This window comes from Ammospiza nelsoni, chromosome 15, assembly GCF_027579445.1.
Source record: "Ammospiza nelsoni isolate bAmmNel1 chromosome 15, bAmmNel1.pri, whole genome shotgun sequence".
NCBI classification, from domain to species: Eukaryota; Metazoa; Chordata; class Aves; order Passeriformes; family Passerellidae; genus Ammospiza; species Ammospiza nelsoni.
In genome coordinates this window covers 3,049,977-3,074,963 of record NC_080647.1, presented here as the reverse complement: position 1 = coordinate 3,074,963, position 24,987 = coordinate 3,049,977, and positions in this window count along the sequence as shown.

The window sequence follows — 24,987 nt, the reverse complement described above, 5'->3', positions numbered from 1 at the left end:
TTGGAGGATGTTACCAGCTCTGATATCAGGATAAAACTAAGAAAAAATAAATCAGACCATGCTCATGTTGAGTTCCTTCTCTGACTAGCTACTAGCTCAATTCCACTTGAACATTTAATTAAAACAGTGCTAGAAAAAGAGAAAGACATAATGAAAACTTTTGGTTTATGCAGAAAAAGGAAGCATTTACAAAAGTGTCAGGGACTGACCCAGAAGGACCTTGATTAAGGTTTATAATTAAAGCTCAGGATATCACAACCCTTCCCACCTGAGATGCTCTGAGACAACACTCTGAGAGCAGCCAGTTAAATGAAATGGAACCTCATGACATTTACATGAAACACACTTGCATGTTATATAAAATATGATACTAATAATGGTAGGTAATCATCTACTCATTGCTCAAGTTCTGCACATCCATTTTTCACCTTTTTAGCAAAAATTCTCCCATATCCTCTGAACTCTCTCAGCTGGGAGTGTTTGTGCCCTCAACAGTGACTCCCCCTGTGACATTATTCTGGTAGCTGCAAAACACAGCATTATTCCATTATTGAGTGAAACAGATTGACCTGGACAAGAAGAAAACCCTTTCCAGTTGACAGTGTCTCAATGCAATAAAAATCTGTCAGGGGTTGTTTCTAGTGAAACTGGAAACCAATCAGCTGCTGATTTTTCAGAGTACAAGATCAATTCATGCAACAAGCGCGCTCACTTCCTGCATTGGCAGAGGAAAGAGCCCAAGGCTGGAAGATGGAAGATGTACCTTGGGTTGGGAGCTGGATGCTGATGATCCTGGTGGGTCCCTTCCAACGCAGAATATTCTGTGATTCTGATTCTGACTTGACAAATTTCACAAGAATCTTCATTATTTCTTTGTATTGGAATTCTTACTTATAGAACATCACAAAGAGCTTTCCAATTTTAGAATTAAAAATTACTATTAGAATGAGTGACGATTAGTACAGGAATTATTAGAACTATTAGAATATCAGACTAACCAATGATTCTATTTTAGACAATTTGAAATATACTGAATATCTGACCCCAGTGTACTGATTTCCACATTTTGTCAGTCATGTATCAGTCCACCAGACAGATGCTGTTAAATTGTATTTGGAATATTGCATGCATTGTTAATGGCTGTATGAATGGAGGTTTAGGAATTTTGTGCTTCCATTTCAACTTCACAGCTCATGCTTTAGATAGATGTTGGAAAGGATTTCTCAGAAATGAGAAGAAGCTGATGACAAGTTCTTGACACTGTCACAGACTCTGGACTTGATGTGATGACACACCAATATTCTCCTGGAGAGAATACATGATTCAGAATGCTAAAATTCACTTGCATCAATAACCTGATGCTGTAGAAAAAAAATATAAACTAAACCATCCCAGCTGGAAACAGTTCATGACCTTATAAACTGGGGGAAGGATGTAGGGAGCAGTTTCCTGAGGTCTCATCTGTACTAAATGAAATCTAAGAGTTAGTAAAGTTTAACAACTCTTTTCCTCTTATAAAGGAATTTCTTAAAGAAAATTTCAATTGCTCACTTCAGATGAAAAGTGTAAATTATTTTGGAGGCAACAGAGATGACACCAAACTCCTTGAAGTCTGCATAAGCACTCAATAAGACTGAAGCAGCTCCTCAGAGGTGTCTGCACAAACTGTGGAGCAGAGCAAGGAATTCCCTCCTCACACTCACCTCCACTGCTGTGACATTGAGATATTATTGCTGCTTCCAAGCTCTTTGAAAGCTGAGCCTTAATGCCCACAGCTTGAGTTGCTCAAGCATCCCAGTCTATAAAGTAATTTTGGACAGATTGCTAATTCTCTTTTAATTATGGAAGTAATATAGCAAAGACAAAATTAGAGGCATTTTATTTGGGATGTTAAATATCGATAATGCTGGAGAATAGAGCAAAGAATTATTGATTGACTGTCAAGGGTAGTTGGTAAATGGTCTGTGTGCTTAATCAATGAGTTAGTACCCTGAAGAGAGTGATCCTGAAAGCCCTGAGCCAAGGCTGGAGATTGATAGCCTTCTGTTTTATTTTCAGCTTGCTAAGTATGTGCTGAGCAAAGGATCTTTGTCATTGGCCCGAAAACAAAACCTGTTTTTGTGGATATATTATGTACTTATAGCTGGCAACAACCATTTCACACTTGCAAATTAAACCAATCCCTGTCGAGTGGCTGAGAGTCATGTTGATTTCAGTGAACCCAGAGAGCGCTGGTAAACTGTCAGGATGAGTTTGGTTAAATGCTAACAGAGTTCAAAAGGAGAATAGAAAACATCAGTTCTAGTGAATTCCACAAAGTAATCTGTGTCAGGTTTACTTGAAGGGAGGAGAAAAAAGAAAAGCAGCATTAAAACCCCAGAGAAGGCTGCCCAAACCTTCTGCACAGGTTTTGGCCATTGTGTACCCTGGCACTGAAATTGGCATAAGGAAAGCTCCCCTAGAGACCAAGCCCTGCCTAATGGTTCATAATATTTAATAAAATAGGAAAACCCTTCTACTCCATTGGGCTAAGTATGGATTGACAAACAAGAACCACAGAGCTCTGACCTCGCTCTCTTTTCCTCTGCATTTCACCAGAATCTCTTCATTAAGCTCAGCACTGTCCAGCATGACTTGCCTTTTTACGAAGTACCTTACATAAATTTTCTCAAATTTTCTTCAGTTTTCAACACCACCTTCAAGGCTGGCCCACAGCACTGTGAGCTGCTCCTTGCACCCAGCAGGGAACCCCTGACCACTGCCAGCGTTTCCACGTCCATCTGATGAGTACAGTGCCAAGCAGGAGCAGTCACCAAAAGCCCAGGACGAGGTCTCCATGCCTGTTACACTCTCAGTTTCCACATTAGCTCATGCAAATCATTTTGAGGGCTTTTTTAGCCAATTTACATAATGTGCGCCCTGCCTGCCTTTTCCTTTTTACATGGGTTATTTTTATATTCTGTTTGCACAGAGCTTCAGCGATACACAGATAACAGGGAGCCTGCAATGCCTCCAGCATGCATTTGTGTGGCTTACAAGTACAGAAAATTCCTTGTTCCCCTGGTTACTCTCACCAGAGCTGCGTTAAAACATAAGAATAAAGAATGACAACTTCCTGGCTGTCACCAGTGAACCCAGCTATTAAGCAAAGATTTTGCAAATAGATATTGCTTAGCATTTTAATTTTTCCTTTGAAAACAAGTAGGTAAGGAGAGAACAGCTGTCAGTAAACAGGCAGTCTGAAAGAATTAGAGTCTCTGGAAAAGACATTAAGTCTGGGATGTTACATGGTTGACAAAGGCAACAGGGGAAAGATAATGTTTGTAAAATCATTAGCTTAAGTACACTTTGAGGAATGAGAGGAACACAGCAAACTGAGATGTTAAACTCAGGCCTCGGTTGTTTTCAGGATCCTGACAGAGCCAAGCACAGGGTAAGACATCTGCTGATGGGCACTGGCCTGATCCTCCCTGGCAGCCAGAGCTCAGGATGTGAAATTCTGGTTTTCACGAGCAAGAAACATTTACATATAAGTGTGAAGTGGGATAGAGCCTGCTGTGAATCTCAGGAAAGGGCTGAGCCATCATTTGGAGACAGCAGAACTCCAGAGTTTGGTGTTGTCCTTGCAACAAACACATTCACCTAATTGGAAAGCAGCTGCCATGCCACAGAAATGTGATTTTACAGCTTTGATCCACATGAAGTCCTCACTGAAATAATTCCCGCACAGAACTTCCACATGATATTTTTGCTACTTTTGCCATATCTGCCCTTCCACTCCCAGATTCCTCACCCTCCAGAGCAGCAATGTGGCCACAAAGCTGCAGAACATTCAGGAACACAAACCGTGTTCCTGGCACACTGCATGAGGCATTATTCTGCATCACTTGCTGCACCTCAGATCACTTTACATCATGTCAAACATCCTGGAATTGAAATAATGGTACATGACACAAGACATTTGTTACGTAATGTGATGTGACTGCTAAAATTTCACCAAAAAATCTTCTCCTGATCCACAGACTACTATCAAATCAGACTGGAGTTAATAAATCCAAATTGAATTTGGCACAGAGAGCATGAAAGTAAAACGAGAACAATTTTGTGCATGCATTATATACATAATCCTGTACTTAATATAATCATGTTGAGTTGGAGATGAGGATTTTCTTGTTGGAAACTGGCAGGCTTGTGCAGCTAAAAAATGTGGTTGTTTTATTTATTTGCATATAGATGTAGTAATAGAAATCTCCAGTGGACGAGAAATGTTTACATGCACAGTACTGAAAATCAACTTTGTCATCTTTTTAATCATCAGGTGTCCTGAAAGGAAAACATTTGTGGATCAGGCAAGTTGTTTAGTAAAAACACTCTAGAAATAAGTATAAGTCTGCACAAGGATTCAATCACATCCAGTGAGAGTGTGATTTTTGGAAATTTGGTAAAATTTTTGGAAAATTTACATAGTGCAACCCGTCATTTGTGATGCTCCACAAGTCTTTCCCAGTGGACTTTATATCCTGTGCTGTTACAACCCAATCTATTACACCCATCCATATCTCAGTGAGTGATGTACATTTCTAAACAGCAAGTCCAGACAGCTGATATCCCTGGCATGGCAGAGAGCCCAGTTCAGATAAATATTAAGGAGATAGCTTTTTTTGTGAAAATGACCAAATGTCTACAAAACCCCCTAAAAATAGCACCGAACATTATGTAAATAATTCTATCTGTTTATGCCATCAGTAAAACCCAGAAATCACAGGTAAGCCCAAACACCATTGACAGAGAACATTTTGAAGCAGTGAATTTACTGTTCTGTCCTTAAAAAATACCCTCAGTTCTATCAACTCTACTGCCTGAAAATGTTTTACTTTCAGCCCCAAGTGTTTTCTGGGCTGAAATACCAAATATATGGTGACTGAGTAAACAGGGTAAGAATGAAGTTGAGCTCAGGCAGGTTGATGCAGACAGCAGCACCTTTGGGACAGTGACAGTGCCACAGGAGCGAGAGGCACCAGGAGCTGTGAATGCACCGGGGGAAGGACCCAGGGCAGCACCCAAGCACACGACTGGAAAAAACATCTTCTAAAGCTGAAATTACTCACTCTGTCATGAGTTCTCCTTAAGAGTAATTCATCCTCTATTAACAAAAATTTCATGCAACTTCTGCCTCAAAATACTGTCAGAATGAAGTGGCTGTTGTAATAAAATTGTCTAAAGATTACCCTAAGGAAGAGGCAGTGGAAAGAAGTAGTGACAGCTTGGAGGGTCAGGATGGGCTGCTCTTTGTAGAGGGGAATTCTTTTTACAGGCTGTACTGGTAAATGTTAAAGAATGCACAATTGCTACCTTCAGCTGGCATTATAATTAAAAAAAAATAAAATAAAAAATTATCCACCTCATGACATTATCCTTTGTAAACTAAATGATTCTAGCAGTGATCACAGTTTCATTTTTAATGACTTAGCCATTTATTCTGGTGAACTCAACACATGAAGTGTGAGAGGTTGTTCTCCTTAGTTTAGCAGGACATTTAGTTGTAGTTCAACATCTTCACTGAATATATCTCACCTGTGATTAAGCCAAAGGGAAAAGCACACAAATAAAGTGCTGTCCTTTGTAGCCCCAGCCAGCAATGAGGTAGCAAAAGAAAAATCTCCTTCTGGAAGGAAAAGCATTTCTACACTGGATAAGAACTGCTGGAAATCAAACAAGATTAACCTGTCTCTCTTCTCTCTCCATCCTTGCAGGGACAGGAGAGATCTCACTTGATGCTGTCCTAAAGGAAACGATGCCAAAATCACACCCATTTCATGGCTACAATCAGCTGTCATCACACTGCAGAAAGGTGGACATGGAGAACTGAATTAATTCATCTTCAGAAGCCAATGCAGGACTTATTCTGCTTAAATTACCCCTGAAACCACTTTTTTAGTCTGCTCCTAAGTAGTGCAGTGACAGAGACTCCACTGTTCCCCCCAGCAATAAATTCTATGCAATGGTTTTTACAACTGGAATTCTTTCCTGATGTCTGGTCTAAATCTGCCTTGCTGCCGTTTTAATTCCATTGTTCTTTATCATGTCCCCAGGAGCAATGGAAAACAAATCATTCCCTTTCTTTTGGAAGCAATTTGGAGGCACTGGGAGCTCCATCACACTCGCCTCCTCCTCGTTTGGGTGGAACAATTAAAGCTCTGCCAGGCACGAGGCTGAGCCTCTCACCAGCCTTGCCTTGCCTCCCCAGCAGGGCAAAACATTGGTGGAATTTAGGATTACAGGTGAAACATAAATTGCTTTTTTAAATGTTTGTGTATTTTCCTCCCCTAATATTGAGATTGCTGCCCTAAAGCTGGTGTTAGCTGCCAATAAATTAAATTCACTAAAAATTCCCCAAGTCAAAGGCATTTTTACCCATGGCATTATCCACATGGAGTCCTTTTAACTCGCCTCCCTGAGCTGTAATTTATTCTTTCCCAAATGACTTCTGCAAATTCTGAAGCTCATTTTGCACCTTTATCCCATCAGGGGCCTAATAGCCCAATTCCAGGCTTGGGAACAAACCCCAAAGTGATCTGTTCATTTTCCAAATGAGTTGAAAGAAACAATTGCAATGGAAAACAAGAATAAAAGGGAGAACCTTCTACATTTACACAGGTACTTTGTAGTCTCCAAAATATTCCACACACAGGAAAGCTGTACATGTAGGTAAGGATGAAATTGGTGCTATAGATTCTCTGTAAGTGTTTTCCTGGAAAATTCTAAATGAGCTGCTGTCGAAGGTTATTTCCCACTTGGTTTATCTCACCATAGTTGTTTCCACGCTTAGAAACAAGAGTGGCATGGTCATAAGTGCCACAAAAATCATATAAATTATAATTAGACATTTCAGTGTTTCCTATAAACAGTACTGAGTGTCACCTAATTTCATTTCTTTTTTTTTTTTTTTCTCATGAAAAGAGAAGAAAGAAATTGGGAAGAATAATCAAGAGAGAAAGAGAATAGCTTGTCACATTATCCCCCAGCACTGTGCAGCTCCGTGCTGAACGTGTCCTTCAATGATTCAGGAGCTGTGAAATTCCAGGCTGTGATCATCCAGGCTGGGAGGGGAGAGGGGGCTGATTTATGGAGGGAGGTGTTGCTTTTGCTACATATTTTATTTTGACATAATACACAGTTGCCAATGTGAAGAAAAAAAAAAATATAAAGCTTCATATGCTTCTCATTCTGCATCAGAATATGCCATGAAATATCAGCAAGCCCACATTACATAAAGTAATAAGTGATGCACCACCCACATCTCTTTTTTTGCTGTTGTTGTTAACTCTTGTTTATGATTTAAACCAATAATCACACTAAACACTTGGAAATAAATTAAGCCTTTTCAGTCTGATTAAATTGGCTGAATGCTTTAACCATGTGACTTTGGCAGCTCTAATCATCCCAGGATAGTCAGGGAGTTAATCATGCAAATGTCTTTAGATATTTCACTTTGCAGAGCTGGGGTTTGGAGCCTGCACTCTTCCACAGCATCTGATTTCTGCAGTGAGAGCTGCAGCTCAAGCCGTGCAAAACTTCCTAACCAGGAAAGCAGCAACCTGGTCAAGGAGCACAATTAAAAAGTGTTAATTAGGGGAATAGAAGTGCAGCACTAGAGCAGGCGAGCCCTGGCTGCAGGAACAGCTCCAGCACCTCAGCTTTATCACATGTATTTTCTGGAGTTATCCTTTCTTTGTGCCCACGGCACAAGAGGAGATTGATGGTGTTCATAACTGATCCTTGCTCCCTCCCTCTGTTCTGGAGAATGCTGAGACTCATTTACTACTCGCAGTAATCTTTTCTTTTCACTTTTTTTTCTACTTTCCTTTCTGAAGGAAAATTTTAGGATGAGTGAGGGGAGTCATGGGTTCCACCATTCAGTGAAATCCCTGTTTTATTTTGATCACAAACTGAACCTTTCCTGTGACCGTGTTCACAGGGGTTTTTGGATGAGGGAAGAGATGAGGACCTGACTCCATGTTTCAGAAGGCTGATTTATTATTTTATGATATATATTACATTAAAACTATACTAAAAGAATAGAAGAAAATGTTTCATCACAAGTCTAGCTAACAATAGAATAGGAAAGAATGATAACAAAGGTTTGTGGCTCGGCTCTCTGTCAGAGCCAGCTGACTGTGATTGGCCATTAATTAGAAACAACCACATGAGACCAATCCCAGATGCACCTGTTGCATCCCACAGCAGCAGATAACCATTGTTTGCATTTTGTTCCTGAGGCCTCCCAGCTTCTCAGGAGGAAAAATCCCAAGGAAAGGATTTTTGATAAAAGATGTCTGTGACACCTTCCCTACCATATCTTTTTTCCTGTCTCTGGATTGATTGAAGAAGATTGCATCCAGATCCCACATTTTCATATTACAGCTGACCTTCTTTAAAGCTCTTATTTAACAGAGCAGTTGGAAAAAGACAGAATATGGTCAAAGAAACACCACAGTTTCACAAAATTAATTAACCAATTAAATTTTTTTACAATTTATCTCTTCTCTACAGAAGCAGATATTTTAATTTCCATTAAAATATGTTACTCTTATTAATAAGATTTAATAGAAGTGTCTAACTTTATGTACCACCTACTGGCTGGGTTTATTCCTTGATTAACCCACCCAGACACTGCTAAAACAATTAAGGGTAATGAAAGCACAGTAAGTCAGTGCAGAAAATAAGGTCTCAAAAAACCTTCAGAAAATATTCCCTGAATTTTAAATTCTGTAATTGTATTGGAAACCCCAGTTTTAGTTCAGCTTTACAGAATGCAGCCAACCAATCAGACCTAAAACCAGTCAATTAGTGAAGGAGATTAAAATCTGTGTTAGGGGTAAAACAAGGAAGGATCAAAAATAGAATTTTGTCAACTGCTGTGCGCCACCGAAAGATGTCAGTGATATCTTGTCATTTTATAAATGGATAACCCTGATTTTGCTTGCCTAAGAAGAGTGGGAGTTATGGTTCTGCAACACAACAAAGCATAAGTGACTTATCAGGCTTTTAAGGGCTGGAAACAAATTCCCCAAACAATAAGCAATAGAATTGATTGGATTTATAAGTGACACTACACAGTATTTATTTGTAAAATTTAAATGAGTTGGCTTGCCGTGCCTGGGAAGAAACAGAAGACAAATCTGGGTCTCACAAATGAGTCCCAGAACCAGTTTGTTTCATCCTCTGCTTTCTTCCCACACTCAGGAAGAGCCTTCCTCAATGACATTAAGGTTATGATGGAAAAAATGATTCCTCTGGAAGTCTATAGAGATTTTGTTAATATGCCTTTATGATGTGGTATTATGGCGGCAATTCAATTTCATTGCAGGCCTAATGAGACCCTGTTACAATGTCAAAATGAAAGGAAACTGCATTAATCAAGTTATAGTACCCCGAGAGAAAGAAAAACCTAAAGAAATTAACCCCATTAAAAACTATTTTAAAACAACATTAAGATTTAGTGAATTCGGAATTGCTTTGCTTTTGTTGGTTTAGTGCTTCAGGTGGAAGCTAAATTTGGCACTGATTTACAATCATTAAATGTATTGACATCAGGGGAATCAGGGAAAGTTTTAAGGAAATACAAACAGAACACAATTCAGACCAACTGCTGTGGTTATGCAAAGCACTGGGCACAGCCTGATTAGTCCAACAGTGAAAACATCTTTTCCCTTCAGAGAAACCAGAATTTCTACTTTTCTCACATAAAAAAGGTGGCAATTTGGCCAGTCTCTCAGAATTTAAGTTTTTTGTATCTCAGCTCTTTGATAGAATATTGGAATTTGTACTAAACACAGTAGAATTAAATTCCCAAAATTACGAAAGGGAAACAAATTGGAGTGAAAAATTCTCACTGATCGTATTAGAAACCAAGATGCAATTGGCAGCAATAAAGAGCTGGTGCATACCCTGAGGCCAAGAGGAATCTTGGTTATGTCCCAGGCTGTCAAAATTGAGGCTAAAGAGAGAAACCACAACTGATAAACAGCTTTTGTAGCAGCACCTTTGAAATCCCCTGTCAGGGAGATTAAGTCAGAGTTATAAAAACCGTTTAAGTCTAAACATGGCTATATTTAAAAAATTAAAACAAACAAACAAGCAAAACCCTGGATATACTGATTTAAAAAAAAAATCAGATTTTTGTCAACACAGAATTTTTAATGTGCATTCTTTGAAATTTACATCAAGGATTTTTGCCCTTTCCAAGCTACTGTTTCTTATTAGTTTCAGCTTGAAGTTTTTCAGTTTGAAGTTTTAGAAGTTTGAGCTGCAATATGAATGAGAATTTGATAAGGGCCAGCACAAGGATTCCATCTAAAATGTGCCTCTGTCATTTCCCAAAGCATTTGTTAGGGGCAATGTAAAGTTTTGCTCTCTTTAAAATCTGCCACCCACCTGAACAGGTCATGGAATTCCCAGTGCAACAGGCAGGGTGAGACTGAAATATGGAATATTTTATAAACAGGTACACTCCAATTTTCAGAATTGTAAGAATTAGCTCAGCAAAACCTTAGCAGCAGACATTTTGGACATGCACCAAAATATTGGAACAAGTCAAATCCTGTTCCTCATTTCTGCAAACACTGATATTTACATGGCTCCACGAAGAAAGATTTAAAAACTCATGAGATTTCCATTGATTTCTGGTCCTGTTACTGTCAGACATGCAGAGATGGCACTTTGTCATTGCAGTATTGAAGAAAATTGAGGGCAGGAAAGTATAAACTCCTCCTGAACTCAAAATCCAGGTTCTGTTTTTGCTTCTCCTTTCCTGACATACACAAACACACATACCACACAGACACAGAAAATCTCTTTGAAGGTAGTTGGCACATAATAAATATCTTTGTTTTCAGGTGTCTACAGTAAAACTTGAATCAAAATCCTTTTTGAACAGCATTATTTAGTACATAAAATTCAATATTGGCACCAAATGTTCTATTTCTTCAAAATTTGCATTTTCAGTTTTATGATATTTCTATTTTTCTTTTGGCAAAGTGCTTAGGAAAGCATAGCTCAAAAAGCTGGATTTTTCATTTTTCTAGGTTTGGGTTTATAGCAAAAAATTCAAAGGCAAAGCTCAGGTCATATTCCCAAAGTCAGACCTGATGGTTTCATTCCCTACCACAGAAATACAATATCTTTTATATTAATTATCCTTATCTCCCGATCTAGAAGCAGAGATAAACAGAACATTTTAACAATACTGCTCTGCTAAACCTGCAGCCAAATGGGATCAAGGAACAGATAAGAAGCTTCTCCTACATACAAAAACCTGAATATTCCTGCCATGGCTGTTGGCTCTTACTTGTCCATCTACTTTCACCTCAAGAAATAAAGTTGTTTCTTCTAAAGGACCAAAGATTTTAATCTAAAACAAAAAGGTTTTGATAGCTCTGGACCAATAGTTATCTAGGCTAAGATTTATTTTGACTTGTTTTCAGACATGTATGAGAATGCTTGTTGTAAGTTTCAATAAAAAGAGAAAAGAGGAGAGGAGAGGAGAGGAGAGGAGAGGAGAGGAGAGGAGAGGAGAGGAGAGGAGAGGAGAGGAGAGGAGAGGAGAGGAGAGGAGAGGAGAGGAGAGGAGAGGAGAGGAGAGGAGAGGAGAGGAGAGGAGAGGAGAGGAGAGGAGAGGAGAGGAGAGGAGAGGAGAGGAGAGGAGAGGAGAGGAGAGGAGAGGAGAGGAGAGGAGAGGAGAGGAGAGGAGAGGAGAGGAGAGGAGAGAAGAGAAGAGAAGAGAAGAGAAGAGAAGAGAAGAGAAGAGAAGAGAAGAGAAGAGAAGAGAAGAGAAGAGAAGAGAAGAGAAGAGAAGAGAAGAGAAGAGAAGAGAAGAGAAGAGAAGAGAAGAGAAGAGAAGAGAAGAGAAGAGAAGAGAGAAGAGAAGAGAAGAGAAGAGAAGAGAAGAGAAGAGAAGAGAAGAGAAGAGAAGAGAAGAGAAGAGAAGAGAAGAGAAGAGAAGAGAAGAGAAGAGATGAGACCTTTCCTGAGGTCACCAAATATTCAGGGGTCACAGGAATCCTGCAGTATGAGCTCTCACATAAGAGAGTTTAATATTTTTTAAATCTATGTGGGAGAAAGAGAAATCCTTGCAGAAATACGAATAGAATTTTTCTGTAGTGGATTCAAGTGTTAAGGTTCATGTTCATCCAGAAAGCCTTAGCACACTCCATATTCCAATTTTACTTTTTTTTTCTTCTAAAAGTATGTTCACTCTGCTTTATTGCATGTTTCATGCTTTGACTGAGCAATAAACAGCTGTAGGCAAAGAAACACAGCACAGCATGAGCTGGCAAGGCCTTGACAAAACAGTTCTGCCACCACAGCTAATAACAACCAGTCAATAAAAATCCCATGCCACCAGCTCTCAGAACTAAGACATCACCTCTGCTTACCTCCAGCCCTTTCACTCCTAGAAAATAAAATTTTCTGCAGCATTTTACTTATTCTTTAGCAAGATTCCGCAGTAAATGTTCCTGGTTTACTGTCTCAGTTAATATCATATTATTTAGACTGAGGCTCTATAATAATATCTGAGATTGAACTTGTGCCTTGTACAAATTTTATGGAAATCATCAAGTCATGGGAATGATGGGACCCTTAGACATCATTGTTAACAGCTATGAATTCCTTGACAACAAGTGAATAGGAAAATAAAGTTACACTTGGATAATCAGAAGAGACTGTAGAATGTTTGGAACATACAGCATTTATTACTGTATCTACTGGCTTTGTAATGCTGGGTTGTAAAACAGCAAAAACATTTAAAACAGATTTAAAGTTTTATTTGCTGCTAAATCTACTCCTCTGTTTAAACAGCAAAAAGGGTTTAATAAAAAAAAGATTATTTTTCCCTCTAGATTATCACCAATGCAATGACTGTTTAATTTTGAGGGTGGAAGAAAGAAAAGGCAACATTGTTTATTATATTTAAAATATTAATTAATTTTTTGCTCGATGTGGAACAATACAGAAATGCTGGTACTGCTTTCACCTTTTTCTGCCAAGTCCACAAAAAGGGGTTTGTTTATAAAAGGGTTTGTTTATAAAAGGGTTTGTTTATAAACTCCCTGGCAGAGCTTTGTTGCACATGGAATTGTCACACCAGGATGGGTGTGAGAACAGTGACCCTTGTCACCTAAAGCACAGGACAGGCAGAATACAAAAACAGGATGGGATAAATGCTTGGATACCTTTTCAGAATGGATCTGCTCCTTTGGGGTTGGATGGGTTTTCAATGGATTTCTGGTTGAAATTTACATTTTTACAGCTCACTTTGAAGCACTGGAATTCTTGCTCTCGTCATTTCTGGGGTTTTCCTTTCCATCTCCTCCACCCTGTGATCCTGGCTCTGCTAAAATCTCTCTTCTTGCTCTATTTTCTCACAGACTCAAATTCCCGCTCTCCCTTTTTCTCCCACCGGTATTCCTTATTGAAAATAACATTTCTCTGCCACACCTGGGCTCCTCTGAGCCACAATCCTGCACCCAGAATTCCTGCAAACAGGAAACCTTTTTCTTTGCTGCCGACATATATTGACTTTTTTAAAGTCCAGGTGTCTCTTAAGAAATAGGCATCTATCAGCCCCTAATAAGCAACAATGTGGTATTCAAAAGCTTCTTTCCCTCAAAATATTATTTAAACCCTTTCCTACCAAGGCAAAAAAAAAAAAGTGTCCAAGTGGGAATCTTGAAAGAAATCAGAAATCAGAGTTTTCTCTTGATGGCAGGAGCCAGCAGAGACTCCATTAGAGAGTCTCTTGTGATGGTTTATTTCATTTCACAAGAAGGAAGAAAGAGAAATCCATGAGGCTGCTCTACAGTGAAGGGGAATACACTCTCATATGTGCACCACATTTGAATTTTCTTTTTACAAGTGGCAAAATGCCAAGAACCAGAGTTAAATTCTCTCCCAGCTCACTCTTTCGTCACCTACCACCATATAAATCAATTTATTACCAAGTCTACACAAGGTTAAGTAAGTACATGCAACTCAGGCTCAGGTGTGAGTTCAGATGGGTTTTAATCCATTTCACAAATCCAGCCACAGCTATATTGGTTTCACAGCCTAAAATACGACCCGGGAGAGGAGCTGATGAAAGACTACATTGACTGATTATCTCACTTTAGTTCAGTCCATGTCATCTCCCTCACATCTCCAGCTCCCATCAAACGAACCAAGATGCAATGGAAATAAAAATAAGCATTTGAGACCTGCTTCTGAGAGCTGCAGGCCCAGTGGAGCCACAGAGAGGTCGGTGCTCACTAAGCAAAGCATTATTCAGAACATCTGCCCATCCAGTGCAATGTGAGCTCCTGTCACTCAGCCCTGACGTGCCCAGCTCTGATACCCCAACAGAACCTCATTATCTTTCATGAGAATATGCTAATTTCTTTTTTATCCCTGATACACACTATCCTCTGACATCCCCAACATGTTCTGGTGTGATGTTTTAATTCAAGATTAAAAATAAAAAGAAAGAACTGTGCAAAGGCAGTGGTAAAGGCAGCATATAGCTGGTAAAAGTGGATTAAAAGAATGAAATCATTCTCCCAGTAAAATTATTTTCCCCATGTAACAACAGAATTTTTTTCATCACTCTCACAGGTGCCAAGACTCTACCTGATAGCCAGATTTTGGGTTATTAATTAACAGCAAGGCACATTATTAGCTGTGCTACTCTGTGGCAAGTAAAATTTTAAAGAGCTTTATCTTCCTATTAATTTCTATAGAACACATCGACTAATTAGCAAAATAACTTCTCCCCAATTCAATTATGATTGTGTATTATCAGACCACAAAACACAGACATTTCTGCCAGCATTTTCAAGCAGTGAGTGACTGTAATCACAGGTACTTGATACACATAATTACAACACATTATTCTACAACTAAGAACGAGCAGGTGGGACTTTCACAGAGCCTTCTTATTATATTTTCTACAATGGATCCCTTCCTTTTCATATTTGACTTCTCTGCCCTTCACCAATGTCCTCAATGATTTCTTCCACCAAGTGCTTCTCTACTTCACCTCCCCTAATTAATTCTCAACTTCAAATTCTCCCCTGACCCTCACATAACTCTCTGTAGATACAAAAGCTTTGAAACCAAAATCCTCAGTGAGCAAATGTTGGTCAGAGAGATTTTCTTCAAGCTTCTGCAGCTTTCAGTCTGATCACACAAAATGCAGCCCCAAATCCTGCTCTGAGCAGCACGTTACACTTTTGTACCTCAGTGGCATTTTCCCATTGTTGGACTCCAGAAAAATCACAAAATTAGGCTCTGGGTGTGGAGATGAACCTGCAGGTTCACTCTCAGCAAGGACACTTTGCAAAGAGAGAGTCTCCTGAAATTCCAGCTCTTTTTTCCTTCACTTGCCAAAAAGAATCCTCCTCCTCCTCCAGCATATGTGTAAGCAGAGAACACAGAATGAAAAGTGCTCAATTCCAAAACTTGGCTGAACAGATTTCTAGTTTTACTTCGCTATCTTTAAGAAAAGATTTTTTTTTAGAAAATCCCTCAGGTTAAGGGGAAGTTGAGAACAGCTGAGATAGACACAGGATGGTGAAAATTACAGCGTGAACAAGAAAAAGGCACCATCCTGTCTAATTCTGCTTGATTTACAATCTCTGTCATTCCTGAATTTAACCTGTTGTACAGGAACAGGCAGCTGATATTGGAGGCAGTTTTGAATGATACTTGAAGGACCTTGGAATCAATCAAAAAAAATCAAACCAAACCCAGCCCAAACAAAATCAACCAGCTATTAAGTCTCTATAACCTATATCCAAAGTTAGAGTTCAACTGACACCTCAGGGAAAGACAGAAATATTTTTTCTCCCAATTTGGTCTCTGGGCACTGTCATATCTGGTACAATATCTGACTCTTTCCGAAATGACATTTTCATGTCATAGAATCTAATTGATAGGCACTTCCAAGTGCTATATTTAGAGATAACATCCAAGACTAGCTAATGCAATGCACTAAGAAGTTTATATGAAGTTAAATCAAGCTGTCCTGTCTGTGTTCAAGTTGTGCTTTTCTTGACAATAATAATAACAGCAGCATTCCTCAGATTGGGAGTTTCTGACCCTCATCTTTGCCTCAACTGTGCTTTCACTTGAAACAATATTTACCATTGACTTAAAAGCCCAGAGTTCTCCTGTGCCAGGTAATTTTTGTGTTTTGTTTCATTATCCTGGACCCCCCAATCTCTGGATGATTTATCATTGTGCAGTTGATACAAGATCAGATCAGTCCCATTTTCTGTGACTTCAGAGTCAATTTTCTCTTTTTTTGGAGGAGCACACCAGGCTGAATAAAGACAAATTCTATTCTGGGTTTACTTCAGTCTTTCACCTTTCACAGGTTTATCCTCGCATTTTATGCCAGATTTCACCTTTTCTCTCATTCCAGCAGGAAACTTTGATACATAATTTTTACTTTTTATCCTCAAATGACTTCAAAAAACCTGACTACAAGAAGTCTCTTACTACAAGGCAATAGAGCCCAAAAAGTGAAGTGGCTCTGCCTCATTCACCCTCACATGGCTCAGGTAGGTTTGTGGCTTCTTCCCTCATGAAATCTAAGGTCAAGTTTCTTTCATGGCTTTTTTTCCTGATTTTTCTCGCTGTTTGCATTGTTGGTAGGTTTGTACACCTGCCTGTAAAGATTCCTCACACAAACTGCAAAACATCTAGCAAACAACACTAAGCTCTTGATGTGTCAGATTTTAAGGAAAGTTATTTTTGATACTTTGAAAAATTAAATGAATAGCAAGCAATATATCTGCCATGAAGTGTTTTCTACTCTAGCATAGCTTCAGAAGCCATCCCTCTACAATTGCCTTGAACCTGAATAAAAGAATTACAAATAAAAACACATAAACTTTCCAGCAAACTTAAGTTGACTGACTTTAAGCCCATTGACTTTTGTTTAGTAAAGAGTCAGTCAACATAATTATACCAAGGAGTAAGGAAATAATGAATAAACTGATCCTTGTGGAATTTTTCTTGCCCTAAATATCTTTAAGACATTTCAAGTGAATTAATATTCATAAGAGCATTGAAAGTGAACCTTGCAATCTGATCATTTTGAGAAGGTAAATAAAAATTCAGATTTTTGTTGTTGTTATCCCAATATTGGGAATCTCCTGATCCACTCTGATCACACAAAACAGACATCCTGACAACTTCTATTAACTGATTCAGCAGGGATAATTCCAGATATTCATTTGCTCAATAGGAATGGCACTTTTCAGGGTGCCCTCCTCTCTTTGGAGGTGGATCCACACAAGATCCCCAAATTTCTGTCCCACAGACCCACAAGCCAAGAGCATCAGCAAGAGCCACCAAGAATATTCTTCCAGTTCCTCCATTATCAAGTGTCTTCAAGCATATTGTATCTGCATCACCTCTTCTCCATCCCAGCTACCCAAAATAAATTGTTAAAACAAAAACCAGACTTTCACCTCACTTAAAAACCACTTTCACCTGACACAGAACCAGAAGGGGCATCCTGATGGCTCAGCTGGAGTTCTGGAAAGCAATTTCCATATGGAAATACAAGATACTGATGTTAGTGAAGCTCCAAGTCCATGTACTCCTCAGCTACTTAATAATTTCTCCCAGATTTCATTAGAAATAGGATCCAGACAAAAAAGTCTATTGAAATGTGAGACACAAAAATGGTTTTGGAAGTTCTAATCACACATCCATAGCAGGACACATGACAAATGACTCAGCAGGATGTCAGGAAAAAGGACATCACAGTTAACTTCCTACTGACCTAGAATACAGAATTTTCCACCAGAACAAAAGTAGGAGCAGTAGTTTTAAGTCAAGTTGACAGATCTAAGTCCAAATCATCACAAACTTCAAACCCAAGTATTTAAGGGTTAAATATTAAATAGCCTCAAGAGAGATCTCAAACACCTTCATCCTTTTTACAATTAGCAAATACACCGAGGGGAAATGCTCATACAAAAATAAAATTAAGAAAAAGGCTTAAATGTGCACATTATACTGGTAAAAAAAAATAAAAGAAGAAAAGCAAACAAAGTCATGAGGATAAAAGTGTCAAACGTAGCCTGAAGTTTGGCAGCTGACAATAATAACCTGTAGGGAAGTCATTTGGGAGCTCTCCAGATTCATCCTGGCACAGAGCACTCCCTTTAAAATGGCAATTCACCCTAAGTTCAGCTTTCCAGCCACTAGTTGGAAATATTTATCACACAACAAGAAATAAACAAAATTTTACCTAAATCAACATAAATCATTGAGAACAGTGAAGCTGCAGTTCATGGACGTGACCTTGCTAACAGATATATATTTTTTCTGGTTAAATGGGATATATCTCCCTAATGCCTTGTCAGGGGCTCTGCAGTTCTGGCTTATCTGAAATTCCACCCTTGGACTGGCTGTGAAAACAAGAATAAACTGATATAAAGTCAATTTTCATTGTGTTCCAGCTCTTCCTTTGGAAAGGTCGGTGCCCCTGCAGCATGTTAGTTATGTTTTTAATTTGTTAGCACTGCTATTCAAAAATAAGCCAATTTCTTTCACACAGCTGCAGCAAGCACCAGAAATAAGACCAATAAACAGATGGCAGAGCACAGTCTAAAGGTTTGGTTCAGCTATTGTACATGTAGGTATCTCCATTTTAAATATCTGGCTTCAGATGTCCCAAAAAGTTAAAAGGGGTTGGTTTGAATTTTAAAAACATTTTGTCTGCAGACATAAAACTCCAGATCTACTCAAGATCCAAACTCTTCAGAGCCTTGCTATGCTGCACTTTCTTGTTAATATCTTTAGTGCTGATTTTTGAAATAAGTAAGGATGTAAGTAGGGGTGAGAGGAGTCATCAGAGCACATGAGTTTCAGATTGCAAAGCTTGCCCTTGATGGTGTTAGAGAGAAATCCATTTCAGCTGGATTTCTTTATGCTAACACAAAGCCCCTAAGACAAACAGAATTAAATATAGACAATTCAAGAAAGAGTATAATGCTATTATTCTAATTTGAAAATGAAGCTGTCAATAAAAGAGAAAAACCAACTGGAATGAAATCAGAGTAAGAAACAACAAATGAACTCTGCATTTTTATTTTCATCTGCTCTCCTCTATGGTAAAAAGGGTGAGAATTTCTTTTATTGCAGTTGGAACACTTTGATAAAGTGTTTTCACTTTCTCTCGTTCTTCTTCTAGAAGGAAAATACCCAACCCACTGTGGTTTCTCAGGTTTCTCAGGCTACAGATTCTTCTGCCCTGTAAGTTCCTACAGCTACAGAAATAAATGGACACAAAGAACTTGGATATCACTGAACAAATCTTCACTGTTCTATGTCAGCCCACTCCTGGCAGCCTCTGGCTGTGCCTCACTGTACATGGAGTGACTCTACAAAAAGGAGAACAGAGATAAGAGACATAAATAGAAAATGCAGCATTGGAGAATGTGAATTACAGATCTTTATTCTCCTAAGGGCCACCTTATTGGCCACTGGTTTGTATTCAACAGCTGAAATACTGAAATATTGTGTAATAAGGAAAACACTATGTACTAAGAAATGAGCTTTGTGTTTGCCACCAATTACTGCAAGCTGGGAGCAGAAGCCTGTCAGCAAAATCTGTGGGGTTTTGAAAGGACAAAGCAAAACTGCAATGGTCTTCTGCCTTCCTGAGATCAGCTGAATCAGTTCGGATATTTAACCAAGGTTACCTTAAGAAAAAATGAATAGAACAGCCAAAAAACCCAACAGGATCAGCTCATACTGGATGTACAGAAGTTTTCTGTGCACCAAATTTAGCCCAGATAAGGACTGTGTGCATGCATCTACTGGGCCAGCCTGCCACGAGCAGACAATTAAAGCACGGCAAACTTGCAGGATCAGCCTTCTGTCCTCTCCACATCTGAGGGAGATCTGGGTTTGTGCCTGGTCAGCACTTTGCTAATTAACTCCATTCTGACTATTCTGCAGAAATGATGTTTTAGTTTGTAGTGTTTCAGATGAATATCATGGTCAAACAAACTTACACTGTCAGCCTGCTGCATCTTACCCTCAGAAGGAGCCCAAAAGTTGATTATAACAATATTATGCCCTCTCTCAATATGAGGAATTTGAACTCGTACCAGAGCTTAGTATTTGAACACACTATGAAATCTCAAACCAAGAAAATTAAAATACAGGTGTCTAATGAGATAAATGCAATGAAAATCTCAGGAGTAAGATGAGTTTAATCCAACTTTCTCCAGGATTCTCTAAAAACTTGTCATCAGTTTACTTAAAAAGGAACATGCCTTGTGCTTGTAATTCCATGTAATTCACAATCAGAAATATAAAATTCATTGGACATGTGTTGAAGCAGGCCCTTCAGGACAGTTCTGACTAAAACTTACTGTTTTTTGCTTCTTCTTCTATTTTATTGGCTCAGAACAGAGGCCAGTACATGAGGTAAAGCTATTTTTCTCCTTTATCTGGTACAGTCTTTTATCATATTGTAGTATGGTTGTAAAATAATTCTTCACCCAGTGCTACTGGCTTTGTCTATTAGGATTCTGTGCTAAAATTTCAGAATATAAAAAGGTGAAAAGAGAATTTCCCACATTTGAAAGCAGCGCAAACAATCTTTGCAGCGAGCTCGTACAATTCACTGAAAGCAGAAACAAAACCCTGACAGAACACAGGGGCTGGAAGCTGGAGGATAAATTATGCTTGCTGTGTTTTTCTGAATTGAATCCTGCCTGCATGATCAGCAGCATTCAGACTCCCAGCAGGAAGCCTCCAAAAGAGAGGCAAAACTAGGCAGGAGGTTTAAAGAAAGCCCAGAGAAATGCACTGGAGGAAATGCACGGAAGGAAAATTCTGGTTGAGAAGTGAAATTGGTTAAATTGCCTACAGCAAGTCTGTGCAGAAGAAGGGTCTACACTGATTTCCCTGCTTTGAGGGGTGGAGAGAAAAGCTTTGTAGAGCATGAAAGGCAAAAGCCTGTATGGGAAACTTGTTCATTATGGACAATTTCTTTACAGATAATCTGTTTTGGAATGGGACAGAATGAGGGAGACACCAAAGAAACCACTGAGACAGAGGGAAGGGATGTATTTGAGGGAATCAGTCAGCAAAAGAACCACGAAAAGCTGTGAATAGAAGAACAAACTCCTGGGACAGAAGATTCACCCTCGTCTGGGCCTGAAAACAGGATTGGGAATGGCAGAGTGGGAGATTCTCCCATCAGTTTACCCCAAAACCAGGAGTCATTTCTGCTTCATCATTACTGGCCAGCAGGAGCTTGGAAATATTGAAGGCTGGATTAATTATGAATTTTTAAAAGTCAGATCATGACTGGGAGGTGGGAGGAGTAAGCTAAGCTCAAAAGCAGCTACAGAAGGAAAATGAGCAGCAGCCCTTGGCGATCACTCAGGAAGAAAAACAGGAGCTGCATTCTGAAGCAGCTGCTTGTCTGAGAATTAAACCCAGCAGCCACCCAGAGACTGATCCCAAACGCTGCTCCAGGCTTTAACCTGAGAGCATTTGTTTCTGTCCAATAGATGGAACCAAGGAGCCTAAATCCCTTCAGCAGCTGAGAGAACCTCAGCCTGGCTCCGCCTGTCCAGGTGATCTGCTCCACGCCACCGCAGCCTGCCTTTGTCACACAACCAGGGACTGCTCTCCCCAGATATCAGGGCAATTTTTCAAACAGCAGAATTTTAAAAGTCTGTCTTCCAGGCACCGTAAAAATGTCAGTCTTGGTGTAAGGCATAAAGTGACCAATTTGTCTCCAGGCAATTCAAGTGTACAGAAAGGGCAGAACAAATGCCTGGGCCAGAGCACACGAGACAAAATAGACTTGAGGACAGACCACTGAATTTCTCAGATTTGCTTTGTCTTCTGCCCAATTTCACTGCAGATCATATGCTAAGGATAATGCTCAGAATCATCCATTAATTTAATGTATGACACTCAGCAAGGGTGGCTCTCCTCAGAATGGAGACATCCAAAGCTTTAGGTTGGAGCTCATCTGAACCAGGAGTGTTCAGTTTAAGTTTTAATAGACCCAGAACTCTTCCTTGTGTAGTGCACAGACAGAACTTTATTCTGAACACTGAAGAACTCACTAAAATTCCACCTTAAGTTCCATTCCTGTTTGTGAACACCTCTTAAAATGAAAGAAAAGCTATTTTTTCCAGGATTGGACACTAGTGACATCATACAATAAATCTGGCCTTTAAATGATTGGGTTTTTTTCAGTATTACCTCAATACTGAAATATTACTGAAATATACTCAATATTACCCCATGAGTTACTTCTACCCTGCTTTTATGCCTCTGTTTTGTGAAGAACAGCAAGAAGAACAAAACCTGAAGAATGAATCACAGCTGGGTTTGAATGTAAAGATGTCACCTTTTACAGCAAACATGCTCACTTTTAAAATCAGCTCCTCAGACACAAGATAATAGGTTTCTAATGACCTCATTAATTTTACACTAAGTGTGTTTTGCAAATATACAAAGTTAGACAGGAAATTCCTGTCTGTGCTTTGGTAAGACATGGCTGTCTCCAAACAAATCTCTAAACCAGTGTGCAGTAATTCATGCCAGCAGTTTATTCTAATTACAGCTGAACATAACGGTTCAGCTGAGATGACAAATTTCACTGCAAATAACACTTTGCTAGACAGTAAATAAAAGAAAATGAAAACTAATTATGAATTCAAGTTATTTTAGCTGAAACCTTGGGTGTTTTTGAAGTGCATAAAGCTACTGAAAGGTATAATGTAAGCAATGGGATTATATAATTCAGAAAATTAGAATAATTTATTTTAAAAGCAACAGACATTCACATTAACATCGATTTCATAATATTGACACTCTTTTTCCTGGATTCCCTGAAATTGTGATGGGGAAAATTATCATCAGCTGAGTAAAACTGAGGTATTTGTAGTTCCCCCTCTGTGACCATGCAGATTCTGGTCTGGCAAGCTGGATTTCAGGTATTGGTTAAGTCCTGGTGCAGAACCAGGGTAAATTGTCTTTATTCACTTCTGTATATCAAAACTTTCCCTCACCTGTGTTTAGGAACATGCCAGGGCACCCCAGCAACACAGAGACATCAAAGCAGAACAAACAAGAAATGCAGCACCTCAGACAAGGGGGTTTTCACAAGCAGATTATTTGAAAATTATAGCTTCAGGCAAACAGCAGGGCTGAATGTTAAACAGGTTTTATAGTTTTTATTTTTTAAAATGCCTCAGCAAACTTCTGTCCAAGTAGGAAAAAAAGTTTTGGAAAAAACATAACAATAAGTAAAAACTATGTATATAGAATAAAGATGTGATGCACAATAAAAAAGGTAAAAGGACTTTACATCTTAATAAATTTTAAGGAAACAAACAAATATTCTACAGGACCATGTTCATACATAGGGAGAAGCAAAGACTGAGTTGTTTTTTCTTTGTCACTTTTAGGGAGACTGAGCATTCAACATCTACATTTGAGATTTTTAAAGATTTCGAGGATTCAAAATTTAAAGACTTTGAAATCAACATTTAAATAAATAAAACTACAAAAATAAAGGGAAAATAAAAGCCAATACAATCCAAATAAAGGGAAAAATAGAATCAAACAAAACCATGGAAAAAAGCAGGTGTAAGAAGTGGTATCCAAACCAATGGAAGTACGGCAACAGCACCACCATATGTATTTTAAGCATTTTTTTAAAAAGACCCCAAATTCACTCAACAGAGGACAAGAGCCCAAATTCTCTACACTAGAAGAGTCCCTCCTTTTTCATATTGGCACCCTGCAATAAGAATATTCATTATAAAAAGGCAGAAAAATTCTGTAGGATAATATGAATGAGGCATGTAGTTAATCTAGTAAGATTCCATTAAGAAGTGAGCTGATGTTCAGCCAGCTAATTACCCATTCATTAAAACAGAACCATAAATGACATTTCCAACATATGACAAAACCCCTCTGTAGTAATATTTTCCCATCTACATCTATTCTGACATTTATATTCTATGTCTCTTTCATAATTATTTCAAATAATTCCTCTGACATACTGAGGGGAAAATAGCTTAAAAAGAGATTACTTACCACCTACCAATGGCTCACAAAGAAAGGAGCAGGACAAAGTAATTATGTTGGGGTATTAATTTAGAATTGATGTGCTTGTAGTCCCTGATAATCACTACTGTTTTTTAATTTTTCATTGGTGAAAATTTTAAGGTGCTTGAAATTATTTGCACACACCTATAACTCAAGATTGTCCCTTCCAAAAAAATGAGCAGATGTGAAACTCACTAATTTGAAACACAGAAAGTGATAAAGATTCACAGCAAGCACTGATAAATTGGCATTAAAAATAAATAACTCAGTCCAGAGGAGGTATTTTCATAGTTCTGCTGCTGGTGGTGCAGCTGCTGCTGCGCTCACCAGAAAAGGGAAAGGGAGAGAGGGGAGCACAGACACCTCCAGACAAACACAAATGTGGTTTTGACCGGAGGAGAACTTGATTCTCAGCACAAATTGTTGTTTGTTGTGTGTTCACTCAGGCACTCCCAGCGCCTCTTTGGCTGGTAATTAGCAAAGCCACAAGAGCTGACAGCTTGCTGGAAATGGTACAAGCTCTGGGATATTTAGGCCAACAAAAATATGCACTCCTCTGAAGGACTTATAAGTGGTTTATTTCAGCACATTTTCATCTCAAGATTTTTGTATAAAGTTTATTTCTTTGCTGTAACACTATGACATTTTTAATTTCTTATTATGATTAATAAATAAATAACATTTCCTCTTCACCTAAGGTCTATGCTCTGCCTTCCACACTGCCCTTTGTTTGGGCAGTCTTCTCCATCTTTGCATCTTTTATCTTAGCCCTCTTTATCCCTCTTCCACTACACATTTTTCTGACTTAACTTCTAATTCATATTTAAAATCCATCAAATT